The sequence below is a fragment of the Myotis brandtii genome, unplaced genomic scaffold, assembly GCF_000412655.1.
Source record: "Myotis brandtii unplaced genomic scaffold, ASM41265v1 scaffold1338, whole genome shotgun sequence".
Classification (NCBI taxonomy): domain Eukaryota; kingdom Metazoa; phylum Chordata; class Mammalia; order Chiroptera; family Vespertilionidae; genus Myotis; species Myotis brandtii.
Genome location: NW_005354749.1, coordinates 88,319 through 102,981, shown reverse-complemented (window position 1 = coordinate 102,981; position 14,663 = coordinate 88,319). Strand labels below are relative to the sequence as shown.

The 14,663-nt window shown below is 38.7% G+C and overlaps 1 long non-coding RNA gene across 1 annotated transcript in view; it reads left to right on the top strand.

Moving 5' to 3' along the window:
• Nucleotides 1–14,663, top strand: part of LOC106725071 — a 24,237-nt gene that overhangs the window by 6,119 nt on the left and 3,455 nt on the right. Inside the window, exon 3 of the long non-coding RNA XR_001360940.1 lies at nt 10,860–11,036. This is a non-coding gene — a long non-coding RNA (uncharacterized LOC106725071). The remainder of the gene's footprint in view (nt 1–10,859; nt 11,037–14,663) is intronic.

The following is a 14,663-nucleotide window of genomic DNA, read 5'->3' as shown; positions in this document are numbered from 1 at the left end:
TATATATATATATTTCTGTGTACCAGCGTATATATATGGCTAATATGCAAAGTGTCCCCTCAGGAGTTCGATCAGGAGACTGGGAGTTTGATCACTCGCTGTGATGTGCGCTGACCACCAGGGGGGTGGCGTGGACTGAAAAAAGGCCCCGTCTGGCAGCCAGAAGGCCCCAATCAGCCGTGATCGCCAACCAGGCCTAGGGACCCTACCTGTGCACAAATTTCATGCACCGGGCCTCTAGTAAGACAGTAAATTTCTGTTGTTTAAGCCACCCATTTTATGGTACTGTATCACAGTAGCCCTAGCAAACCAATGCCGTTTATTCTCATATGCTTGAAACCAACTGCCTCTTGAACAGTTGTTGACATCTCAGAAATGTGGGCTTCTAAAGGGTCAGAATCTTCATGTCTATAATGCCCACTGGCAGATGCAGAAGATGCCTTAATTGTTTCCACAGACGATCAATACTCTTAAATGTGGGGGAAAGGCAAGATATTTCTTAATATTCAGGTTATTTGGTGGAACAACAGTGACTTTCAAATCCAAAGACCTAAGCTCAAGTTCTTAGCTTGCTAGACTGTGGGGTTTTAAACACATTCCTTCACTTGTGAACCCTTTCTAGTAGGGTCCTATAGTCCTCATTCAATTTTCTCACTTCAAGATTCCATGTTTAGAAAAGTATATGTCTCTAAGGTTTCCAACATGTCAGTCATCCCACAGCTGGATGGAGGGAGAGTCAGGGCAGGACTCATGGGAGCTGTGAAAAGGTTTGACTAGCTGTCTAGACAGACAACCTCTATGTTTAAACTTGAACATCTGTAAATCATTTAAGATGCTCCTGATGCTACGCCAGCTCACAGATGGTCACCTGGGGCCCGGCCACCAAAGATGCTGTGTGACGCCAAGGCTACAAGATAGTGAATTAGTGAATGGGAAATGACCTACCTGTAGTCTTTCTATAATTCAGATCCTAAATGATACCAGGAACTTGATTAGACTACTAGCACTGGTCTACCACAAATGAAACTCAGTTTTCCTCTACATTGGTAGAGTTCTGGGATCCAAAACCCTCATCGCCATCTGTTTAGTCTGGCTATAAGTGGATACATTTTATTCTCAAAAGTAAGTTATCTAAATTGGAAAAAGCATATATATTTTTAGTCTTTTTTTAAATTGAAGCTTACATTCAATATTATTTTGTATTAGTCTCAGGTGTACAGCATAGTGATTAGACAATCATATACTTTACGAAGTATTCCCCTGATATTTCCATTACCCACCTGGCACCATACATAGTGAATGAAATAAGTGAAGGGATTGAGAAATATAGATTGATAGTTACAAAAAAGTTGTGGAGATGTAAAGTGCAGCATAGGAAATACAGTCAATAGTCTCTACTCCACCTTTTCTCTCCCACCACTACCAACCACATAAGGGCACTTATTATAACATTGGAGATAATCTTTTAGTATCTGGTTGTTCTCTTTCCCTTGAAATGTAGAGAATTTGGAATGAAAATAAGAAATGAATTTTTAAATCAATAAAATAAAATAAAATAAATCAAATTAAGTCATATCATTAAATGTGTTAGTGCTTTCAGTGGATTCATTCATTAAATACTTCCAATAGCTCTATTGGGGGACAATTATGATTGGAGATAATCTTTTAGTATCTGGTTGTTCTCTTTCCCTTGAAATGTAGAGAATTTGGAATGAAAATAAGAAATGAATTTTTAAATCAATAAAATAAAATAAAATAAATCAAATTAAGTCATATCATTAAATGTGTTAGTGCTTTCAGTGGATTCATTCATTAAATACTTCCAATAGCTCTATTGGGGGACGATTATTTCGTTTTGCAGTTAGGAAAACTGAGAGTGCAATGGTTTAGCTTGCTTGTGATCATGTATCTCAGAGGTAGTGATGGTGGCATTTGATTTCAGGCACTCTGGGGTGAAAGACAGTCCATCTCTCCATCCTGCTTCCCCACTTCCCAGTGTGGTGCCATAACAGAGTTATATGTCTTCCCTCTGCCCTGTTTACGTGTGTGTTTGGTGCTCTGGGAACCAGGACACATCCCTGGCTGAGTTAGACTTATCCACATCTCGCTCTCCCCTTGGTCCTGGAATTCAGAACTTGGCATTCCTGTTTTAACTCAGCACTGTCCCTACAAAACTCAATTGCAGAAATGTTATTTCACTTCTGCCATATGCTTTTTTTCTGTCTCTCTTCTGACCCCTTTGTTGACTCATTTTCATAGTAACACTTTGATGAGGAAGTTATACCTGAGTTGGGGGCTGGTATTTCTTTCATAGCTTGGTTTTGTATGTGAGGTTTGGTGATGCCAATTATCCATTCATTTTCTCTTCTGAGTTCTTTACCAGTGGCAAACAGATACAAGGAGCTTGGGAAAGAGCAAATTTCAGGATCAGCTTTATGAACCCCAGACTTGGTGCTGCAGGCATTCTCCTGGAATATCTACAGGTTTCTCACTTCTTCCTCTTCCCTTTATCCTGAGTTTAAACTTTGGTGCCCTCCCTGAGGTTTGCACAGCTGACATTTAGCCAGTCAGTTACCTGGAGAGCTGGTAACCGGTGGGACAGATTGCTGAGGACGAGGCTGAGTCTCCAGGTCTTCTCTTGGAGGCAGATTCATAGGCTGACCTGGCATGCTTTCTGCCTAAGAGCGAGAGCAAGGAGGGCAACTTGGCCCACTTGCTGGCAGGTGGATGAAGGAAGAATGGACAGAGTCTGTTCTCCACTTTTGTGATGGAGTATCTGCAACACATAGTTCCAGGACAATCCACTGCTCACATTAGTGGGTGACAAGAAGAGCAGAAGTATGGGTAGAATTCCTCCCTTTTCTGAAAATGTGAAAGTAAGAGGAATATGCAGTTTCTTCAACACTCAGAAACCTGACCTACGATTTCTCCAGGAAGCAGACTATAAAACACTTCTTTCTGGGTAGATAAAAGAGCCAGAGAAACATTTAGTGCTGGAAGAGGCAAACTCTTTCATGTTGCAGATGAGAAAACCGAGAACCTTGGTGACTCACCAAAGGACACACATCTGCTTAGAAACTAGATTAAGGAACCCACGAGTCCTGCCTTCCAGTGAGACACTCCTCTATTCACTGGTCCGGGCTGGAACTCTGAGGCTTCTCCCTGAGAACATGCACACGCCCACAAATGGTTTTCAGCTTGCTCTAGACAGCCTCGTATAATAGCTGAGATCTCTTTGTTCAAGAGTTTTGATCAAGTGGCCTTAGGCACTAAATGGCTTATCTCATTCCCCATTCAATTGCTCTGTCTGTTGACTGTCACTCTCTTCCCAGCAGCCTTCTGTTCTGCACTAGGTACCCTAAGGGCAAACTTAGAAAATGAAAGAGCCATTCTAGTAGGTGCCCTGCCACTCTGGACCAGACATGAAAAGGAAGGCATGTTTTATAACCGATCTTCCTCATCTTCTCCTGCTTTGGGAATTTTTAATTTGAAATTCCATTTATTATGCAAATAATAATATGAGAAGTATAAGGAAAAGATAGTTCTTTCATCCTCCCAGAGAGGGACCTGGATAGAGTATAGGCTTAGGAATGAAAGAGGCCTGGATGCAAATTCTAGCTCTGCCTTTCTACTGACTTATGACACTGAACAACGTATTTAATCACTTCTAACCACCATTTCCTCATCTATAAGTAGAAATAATAAAAGCTTCCTGTGTGTGTGTTTGTGTTTGGGGGAGTTAAATAATAATGTTTATAGTGTCCTGGATATGCAAGTCTAAGTTTTAGTTCTTTTCCACTTCTTCAAATAACCATTTTAAATTTTGTTGTGCTTTCTTCATGTTCTAGTTCAAATGCAGGAATATTTTTATATATTGTAGATGTGATTTTACTTTTTGCATTTTTTATTTAACATTATACCATTGTATTTTTTCCTGTTACTCTTAAGTTGGATTACATGAAAGTGCTGGCATTCAACTATTTTGAGCTAGCGAGAGCAAATTCATGCATTTCTGCCTAATACAGAGTTTTCAGAATCATCATTATGAAAGAATGACTAATGTTCTTTTAAGTTGAGGTACCATGATTTATATAATGACTCTCCGTTGTTGACTATTTTGATTCTCACTTTCCCCATTAAAAATAGTTCTATAGCCCCGCCGGCATGGTTTAGTGTTGAGCCTTGACCTATGAACCATGAGGTCACAGTTCCATTCCCAGTGAGGCAGCCAATCAATGATTGTTGTCATTGTTGATGTTTCTCTCTCTCTCTCTCTCTCTCTCTCTCTCTCTCTCTCTCCCTTCCTCTCTGAAATAAATAAAAAATATTTTTAAAAAATAATGCTGTAATAATCTTTATGTAAATAGAATGTTTTCTTTTTTGAATTATTTTCTTGGGATAAATTCTCAAAATAGCTCCAATTTTATTTTGAGGCCAAATGAACTGATTCATTTTGCCTATATTCGTCACTTCCATAATCTGTTCCTTAGGTCTGGCTAGGATGAGATCTGTTGGCAGGATCAACTCAGAAAACAATGAGAATTCTAGAAACCAGTACCTGGTATTTGTCAGAGCTGAGGCAGAGGGCAAAGAACAAAGATACAGCAGGAATTCTTCTCTGGAGGCCTGGTCAATCTCAGCAAGAAATTTAAAAAAAAAAAGAGAGAGAGAAACATTTCATTCATTCTGAGCTGTCAAAGATGTCAGGAAAACATGCACAAAAATGAGAAACTTGGAAGCCACTTCAAGGTGCATCAATAGAAGAATGAAGAAATAAAATGTGGTTCTTTGACGGACTATCATAAGCAGTTAAAACTGAACTAAATCTGTGTATAGCAATATGAAAAATTCTCAAAAAAGTTAATAAAGAAAAACAAATTATAGTACAATATAGTATACCATTTATGTAAACTTAAAAGCCATGCATGGCAATTTTTGAATTTTCATGGATACTAGCATATGCATTTGAAATTATTAAAAATAAACTGGCTGGGTGGAAGGGAGCAAATGGGGGGAAATAGTGAACATCTATAACAGTGTCAACAGTAAAAAAAATGAACTGGAAAGGTGCACAAGAAAGTCATGATTTTGACTATGGAAAGTAGGAACAGAGATGATTTGAATTATACCTATCTAATATATTTTTAATTAAAAACAGAAACAAATATGGCAAAAATTAATAGTGAATTCCAGAAAGGGGATACCTAAATGTTTGTTTCATTCTTCTTGGTTCTTTTCTGTATTTGTTAAATTTCTCAAATCATCATTACCATCATTAATAACAAAAGATCTAAAGATGAGAAGTGGCAGGGGTGATGGATGGGGGAAAGGCCACCCAAGTGGAAGCAGCAGTTCTTCAAGGCAGTCATGAGTCAGCAGATTGATTCAGACTGTCTCCTTGTTACCTTTTTTGCTAAGTCAGTTTTCCTTTCTTCATGCTAAGGCAGGCTATTCCCTGTTGTTGGCTTTTTGACATTTCTTAAGTGTTTGGTCAGCTGGTGTTTCTGGGAAGAGCTGAAACCCCAAGGCTATCCTATCCTGCCAATCTTGCCTAAAATGAATCCCATGAAGGCTGAACTTCCTGGGAGGCCCTTCATTTGAGATTCCAGAAATCATCTGAGGAAGTTACTTATCTGATTCCAGAGTAAATTTTGATGATTTGGACACTAATCAGTTGCTGGTCCAGTTAATAAGCAGTTTTTAACTTTTTCTTTCTGATATGTGGAACAAGAAACTGCAAGGAAGGGAGGATTTATGAAGGACTAGATTTTTGATCTACAAATGAGCACATTTAAAGTCAGGTTGGGCATGTAGGACATAGTAGCGAGAACAGAATGATCCCAGCTGGAGCTGAGTGTCAAGCACAGAGGTTAAGATGAGAGGGCCGATAGCTCATGTTGTCATATGACCCAACTGTAGTGGATACTGTGGTATACCACCAGACTCTGCCTTTAGGACCAAGCCAAGAGTGTTGGCTCCTGACAGCTCACAGCTGCCTCCCTCCCCATGAATTTCCCAAAGCAGTTGCCTTACCTAGAGTTATTCCCCCTTCCCAGGTTCAGTCCACATCCAAAAATTGGTCTGAATGGACATAATGAAGACCCAGCCCTGTTGCTTCAATTAGGACAATTTAAGGGCCATTCTAGCTCCAGAGATCCCCATGAGATTGACTGAAGATTCTATTACAACTACATCACAGTTCATCATCTTACTTCTTCCTCTGCCCAATTCTCATCACTCACCCCTGTCCCTCATGCCCCACAGGTATTGATCCCCAAGAGTATTAACATCCTAAATGCAAATCTCAGACTCTCAAAACAAAGGCAAAAGCAAAAACAATACAAAACAACAGAAACCCCAGCATCTCATGTTTTATTTTCCAGGGTCCCTGATGTATATATTACCCATGGACCTTGATATTCAACCTTTTCTTATGCTTTACTTGTCTTTATTTGGGTAGTTTCAGTTAGTCTTGTAAATTGACCTTCCTGGTTCCTATCATCTCTAGTAATTAGTCAACTGCAAGGAGAAGATTCTGATACAAATCCTGGGCCACAGTGGCCAGGGCTGATTTCTTAATTCTTAAGTAGTTGGTAGATTTCTCTTCTTCACCATCATCCCTAAAGGGTTCTTTTAATCTATATTTTCTTCTTCTGACTACTTAAAGACTAGTGTTTGGCACTTAATAGTAATCATTAAAATTCACTAAGCCAGCCGTGGGCAAACTACGGCCCTCGGGCCGGATCTGGCCCGTTTGAAATGAATAAAACTAAAAAAAAAAAAAGACCGTACCCTTTTATGTAATGATGTTTACTTTGAATTTATATTAGTTCACACAAACACTCCATCCATGCTTTTGTTCCGGCCCTCCGGTCCAGTTTAAGAACCCATTGTGGCCCTCGAGTCAAAAAGTTTGCCCACCCCTGCCCTAAGCTCTAGATGTTAAACACCGTTCTAAGTGTATCTGTATCTCTCTAACCCACAGCAATCCTAAGAGGTAAGTCTTGTAAGTATTCCCATTTTTATAGGTAGGGAACTTGAGGCACAAGATGTTAAATAACTTCCTCAGATTACAGAGCTAGTGAATAGTAGAGTCAGAGTTCTAAACTAGGCAACCAGTGTGCTGCACCAGCTCAGCCAAGGGTTCAGTGAGCCTGAGGAGGGGTGGTGAAAGATTAAAGAAATGACAGACAAAGAGAATATAGCTGGGGCTCAGTGGATCTCCTGTGCCTGGATGAGGCCACAGAGAAGGATCCAGCCAGCAAGCTGAGGCTTTATTTTATAGTCAGAGAAAAACAAGGTAGTGGTCACCATAGTTACACTGTTCTTGTGAGTTTCACTTGTTTTGGCAACACTTGCTGCACCTCCCACAGCCCATTCACTACCCAAGAAGGATCTGGGGGGGGGGGAGGGCGCATAAGGTCAAGCTTAATTATGCTAAGAGGCACTTGTTTGTGGCTCTACCACAGGTCAATCCAAGGCTTAACCTAGAGCTGCTCCCTACAAACCTGACTCCACTATCCACCAACTTAAATAAAGGACGCAGAGAAGGATTTGATGGAGCTATGAGTGAATGAGGATGGATCTGGCAAATGACATGTTCAAGTCTTGTTGCACAGTGATAAATCAGGTCCTCAGGGAAAGTATTCTCTGAATGTTTCTAAGGGAAGAAACTTTGCTAGTGATCTTAGGTATTCCCATAATGATTTTACTGTGTATGTAGGATGCTGCTAAATTCTGAGGTCCTATCCAGTTCTGAAAGATTAAGAGATTGTAAAACCCCCTTTCTCAAAAGGTATTGAGACTTGAGGAATTTCTACAAAGCATGTTTGACTGACTTAGAAGTAAGTTTAAAATTAAGGTGCTAAACAAGTCACAAACCCTTTAAAGTATTATTTATCTTAATCTGTAGCTTCAATTGCTAATAAACCTCTTCAGATATTAGATAGGCCTGTAGGATTTGGGATTTCTCTGGGGTTCAGTTAACTTAAAAAGATTAAGGAAAATGCATAGCCAGGGGTGTTTATCATCAAAACTCATCATTCCCCACTTTCCTCTTCCTTATCAGAAGTCAAAGGCAACATGTAAGATATGTGGCTATCAGAGGTTATAGCTTGTTGCCAATGAAAAAGCACAGCTGAGTTGGATTTAGCTTATGGCCCCTCTGTTGAAATTTAGGATCTCTTATCTTTGCTTGCACTTCTTCTGTCTAGACACTTGACAATGATTTGCAGGAAATTAAGGCACTTACCCCTGCTGAGAACTCAGGGCTAAAACATTTCTAAATATAATTTGTGTGTGTGTTTTTATACAAGTTAATGTTAATTCAAAAGGAAAACAGCAGGTTTTTTTGTGGGTTTTTTTTTTCTGCCTCTGGGAATGGCATTAACTAACCCTCACTCAGAGCTGTGTGACTTTTCATATTCTATTTTTTCTAGGCTAATAAGCTTGTCCAGTTATTTAGGGAACAAAACACTAACCTGTCTTCTTTGACAAATGAAAATCAAAGGGCGTAAGATTCTTGTCTTAGACCACTTTTTCCTTCTTTCACTTTCTTTTTTTTCTTATAAAGATGGAAAATAATTTTGTTCTCTTAAAGCTGGTATCAGAACTTCTTATAATAAAACATTGGCTTTTGCTAAGAAAATGCCAATTCACTTTAGGGACTCGGAGCCTTGATACGATCATCAGGCATTCACTTTCTGAGAGGAGGAGAAGTTTTGCTGCTAAATATAAGAAAGGGCATTTGGGATTTGGCTTCCTTGGGCGGCATCTAGATGAGAAGGGTGAATGTTGTGTGAAAGGAGAAGAGAGATTACTCCCAAAGTTGTCAACTCTAAGGGAAAATTTTGAGGTAGAATAAGAAAGGATAAAGGTAAGTTTTAAGGTGTTCTCTACAGGATAATTAGCATAAACTACTTCCCACCTCACCCCTCATCTGTCCCATGAAATCTTCTAATTTCTTTGGGAAAAGAGATAAGCTCCATGTTCATGTTGGTGACCAAAATGCTTTAATGATTCAGGAACTAGTGCTCAGGAGGAAAGCAGTTGTCTGGGTCACATTTTAGGGCTATCTGAATGTTTACTTTTTGTTTTTGTTTTTAATATATTTTATTGATTTTTTACAGAGAGGAAGGGAGAGAGATAGAGAGTTAGAAACATCGATGAGAGAGAAACATCGACCAGCTGCCTCCTGCACACCTCCCACTGGGGATGTGTCCGCAACCCAGGCACATGCCCTTGACCGGAATCAAACCTGGGACCCTTCAGTCCGCAGGCCGACGCTCTATCCACTGAGCCAAACCGGTTTCGGCTGAATGTTTACTTTTTGCACAACACACCCAATTGGCTGCAGTTTATCTGATTCAGTTAAGATTGCTAAACTGGTCAATGGGCTATTGCTCAACCACACTACCTGTCATTCTGCAACACAGTTAAGAGAGAGGAATTAAGAGTCAGCCACTTATAAAAATCCAACTTTCTACATATGAAACATTTCATATATGCTTTTTCTTGTAAATTGGTAAGTGTGTTAGTTTACTAGGGCTGAAATAATGAATACCACAGACTAAATGGTTTATACAATAGGAGTTTATTTTCTCACAGTTCTGGAGCCTGGTCTGAGATCAGGGTTGATCAGAGTTGATTTCATTCTGTGGGTTCTCTCCTTGGCTTGAAGATAGAGTCTTCTCCCTTTCCATGACACAATATTTCCTCCATTTGTGTTTCTGTGTCCCCATCTCCTCTTCTCATAAGGACCATTGGATTAGGGTCCACTTATATGACTTAAGTTTACCTTAATTACCTCTTTAAAGGCCTATCCTCAGATATAGTCACATTTTGAGCTAGTAGGGGTTAGGGCTTGGAATATATGAATATAGAGGGGATATAATTCTGACTATAACAGTAAGATATCTGTAGTTTGGGGAAAATTTCTACACACACACACACACACACACGCTCTCTATATCTGAACACACATGTTTTTAGCTGCTACACAAAACCACACATGCTTCATAGTGAAGCTTGAATGAGTTCTGCCATCACCGGAGACATGGTGGCAGGGGTTATGCAGTAAATTCTACCTAGTACAGTATGATGTAGCCCACCAGGAATGTTCCCTGCTTTGCAGCATTATTTACAATCACATTGGGGCCGCTTTCCTCATGTCTGTAAACTTCAAATAGTATTACTTTAAGTCATACTCTACTTGTGAAACTCAGACCTGACTTTGTCTCCTATAAGAGCCAATGCTGTTATGTTTCAACTAGTTGCTGGTTTTAGGGCTTCTACAATTGCTCAACAGGACACTTCTAATCTCTATCCAGGAAATTAGCAAGTCCTTTAAATATCTCCAGCCTATCCACCTTGCTTTTCCTAGAAACCCATCAATGTGTTGTTGTTGTTGTTGTTGTTTTTCATCTGTAGGATGGAAACACTAGTAAATAGTTGTCATCTTCCATGGTTACTGAGAGGGTTAAATAAAATTGCACATGTAGTAATAATATTGAGGTTTCCTGTGTGCCACTAGTCACTGTGCTAAAACAGAGACATGTTTTTCTTCCATTCCCGAATCCACCTAAAACTGTTAAACAATTCATCAAAGCAGAGTTTTATTTTACTCACAGATATTTAAACTACCCTGAATGAAGATTTTGACATTAGTGCTCTTGAGCATTGGAGTGATACTAAGTATAGATGAACCCCTTCATAGTTATTGGCATTTGTAAAACATTTGAAAGTGGATAGTTTTCCACGATGTGCTGAGAGAAATGATGACAATTTCCCCCAATGTGACACAAAAGCTTTTGGAGGTCTCTTTAGTTTCACTGTATCAAAAAAGACTTATTTTATTTCAGTGTCTTTGAGGATATTCCAAACCCAAAACCTATGGATAAGAACAATTTGCATTGAACAGAGCCCCAAGCAGGCTAAAGGAATGCTCAAAAAACACAACTCACCAAGTGAAAACAGGCGTCAAAGGTGGGCTAGCTGTCCAGTACCCAAGTAACTGCTGCGCTCTGAGTTCAGGTGAAGTGAGTGAAAATGTTTCCATTACGCTTGTCAACGTAGAAAAAGAGTCCTGATTTCATGTTCCTCTCTTTAGGCAAAGAACAGCGTGCTTCTTTCATATGCTCATAATGATGTTTACTTTTTATGCCTTAAGAGCCAGAAATCCCAGAGTTAAAATTTTCTGTTCAAAAGTGATGGGTAGCTTTAGGCAAGGGTTCTGGTTGAATTATAGTTTCCTTCTGCACTGTTACATGGTTCCTGGTCTAATGTCCTTCTTTAAATGGTCAGCATATACTTTATGGTTAGTCACCTCAGATCTTCTGGAAGTAGATATTACCTGTTCATTGATTTAGTCACACAACCACCCAAGAGATATTTATGAGTGTTAATTATGTACTAGGGCACTGTGCTGTTTGAGAAACCAGAGGTAAATAAGATTATTTGCCTTTATTTCCATGATTCTCAAAGCCCATTAGAAATGATAAATATTAAATAATTTTACAAGTAATTTTTTTAATTACTAAAAGGAGAAGCATGGCTCCTAAGAGAATGTGAAATAGGAATAGGAGGTGCGGGAATACATGGTCCTCTCATGCACATTTTGTAAAAAGGCTTCCGAGTGCTCTGTGATTCTGAGTTGAAGATATCAACAAGCTTTTTGGCTGATATGTATAGACAGAGACTGATGAAGATGCTTTACATATAAAAAATTGGGTCCTCATTATTATTTGTTATTTTAAAAAATTCATCCATATTTAGCTCATGATCATCTTCAACAAATATTATCTTCACAATCCCAAAACCACAATATATTCTCTAAAAAAATTTACTTGGCATACATTTTCTCAACATCTGGGTTTTGTTGTCGTTATCACTTTTCTCCCTATCTCTGCTGATAACAGAGAATGAATTGTAAGTTCCCAGAGGAGTGTTTCACATCATTCTACATTGTTTTGCAGCATATAATGCACCCAGTTTGCAAGCCTGTTTTACATAGGCATTTTGATTATTTTATTTTGAGATAATTTTTCTTGACCACTAAGTCTTTGGAAACTTTGTGGGCAGAATTCACAGCCAAGTCTCTGTATTAACAGATGCATATGAGAAATTGTCCAAGAATTTAGAAATGTAAAATCTCAGAGTTGGAAGGACTGAATACATTATCAAGGCCTCCCAATCATTTGTAGATGGGGAAATTGTGACTAGATAGGAGGAAGGATATACCTAAGTGATATTTCTTTCAGTATATTGCTTCTATATTTTTTCTTGGTAGGCCCCAAGTTCATCATCACTTGTGGTAATTTTTACCCTAATTGCTGAACTAACAAAGGACCAAAGAAAGCTGCATTTAACTGTAGTACTTAACTTCTTTTCAGAGAAGTCCTGTCTCTTTATTCATAGAAAACCAGCATGTAATAGATGGAGTAGAAATGTAAAAACTGGAGGTTTGTACCAAGAAATATATATCTAGAAAAAGCCCAAGAAATCACGTTATTAATGTTTTGGTTTCATCTGGATACACATGGTTAGAGCACAATTTATGTGGAGTAAATAAAATGTGACATTATTTGTTTTGAGGAAGAATGTGTCCTCCAAACTCAAGGCAGTGAACTGATTATTTATTTAAAAAAACACACACACCTATTTAGTCTAACTGAGGAACCTGCTGTTTCTCCCTATCCTGTGCAAAATTGCTTTTTAAATGTAACCTAATGGAGAATTTCATTGTTTTGTATAAAGAATTTCTCTGACCTTTTGTCTAACAGGAAGTCAAGGTCATGAAATGTTTGCATCTTCCAGAACCTACTCTGAGAATAACTTAAGCTTCTGAGGCACAATGGCTTTCTAAGATGTCCTTCTAAGTAGCTGTGCCATTTTTTAGTTGAAACGAAAAAAAAAATAGGCTACCATGATATGACATTTGCCCCAAGCTGTTTATTTTGATGAATGCTTTAGAACAGTGCTTCTGAAAGCTGCATGAACATTAAATAATATAGGGAGCCTTTAAAGTAATTCAAGTTCGCGTATATTCTGATTCAATTAGTCACCAGTAAGGTAGGGTCAGAATTACAGAGGACATAAGCTTTGTGCGCCTTCTTAGCTTTCCTTGCTCTCTTCCATCTAGTCTGAAGGCTCTTGCCTCTTTGACCATGTTCCACTCTTCTATCTTTGTTAGACCCTTGCTGAACACCTACCACCACCACCATCACCACCTCTTTAATTCCAACCCCTTTGAGTTGGCTAGAGTTCAAGGTAAAACCCCCAAAAGCAAGAATTGCATGACCCATTTGCTGAACTCTAGCTATACCAAATCACCTCTCTTTTTATGTAGATTTGGATAAAATGCCATACCTCAGGGCATGGGATCTGATTTTTTGAGAGTAGCAGGATTCCTAGATGATACTCCTGAAGCAATTCACCATTAGGTAAAACTTGACTAATGAAAACGGGAGATAGGAAGTAACTGAGTAGATAAACCCACTCTTCTGTGGACTGCTCCAACATGTGACTTCTCCTTCCATAGCTGGAGAAATCCTGACGAGCAACTGCTCTGTCTCCTCAATACTTTTTGTGAAGTGCTGGCCATCAAAATGTAACATTATTCTACATCTTTCATTGCCTACTTATCTATCTCTTCACCATCATTGTCCTGGGCTTGTACCACCCAAATAAAGTGTCAAGTATTTTAATACTTGCCTCAGTCTTTGCTTTCTATAGAATTTTAATACAGATTTTTTTTTCAATTTCCCAATTCTACCATATAGCTAGAATTGAAAAATACTGCCTCTGAGGAAGACCTGAACTCCCATCCTTTCAAGAATATCACATAGGAATAAGGTTTTTCTTAATGTTGTTTTCTTTTATTAAATTTTCAAAACAAGTGTAGAATATAAGACTTTATCATTTTTTCCCATTATTCCCTATCCATTCACATTTTCAAAGTCCCACATTAACTTCTATAAACAGTTTGATGTACTGTCTGGTTGAAGTGTATTGTATACATAGGCGTAATGGAGTTCCAAGGTTCTTTTATTTGTTTAATTAATTTTTAAGTATATTTTTATTGATTGAAGGGAGAGAGAGATAGAAACAGTAATGATGAGAGAGAATCATTGATTGGCTGCCTCCTGCACGCCCCCTGCTGGGGATCAAGCCTGAAACCTGGCATGTGCCCTGACCTGGAATCCAATCGTGACCTTCTGGTTCATAGGTCGACGCTCAATCACTGACCCACGCTGGCTAGGCCTTTTATTTTTTGCATGAACTTGATCATCTATCCATATTGTCCTATAGTGGATTTTGACATTTAACAATATTTCTAAGAGATTGTCATAATACAAAGGGATTCTTTATTCTTTTGAATTGTGGTATAGTATTTCATAATGTGGATATATAAAATAACTTTTCTTTACCCTTATTAACAGGAATTATGATTGCTCACAATTTTTTGACTTAAAAAAACAATGCTGAATTGAGCATCCTTGAGTGTTATCTTTGTGCACATCTACACTAATAAAAGAGAAACATGGTAATTGGCGTACGACCGCTACCCTTTTCATTGGCTAATCAGTGAGTATATGCAAATTAACTGTCAGCCAAGATGGCGGCCGGCAGCCAGGCACTGAAGCAAACAGGGAGGCTTGCTTGCT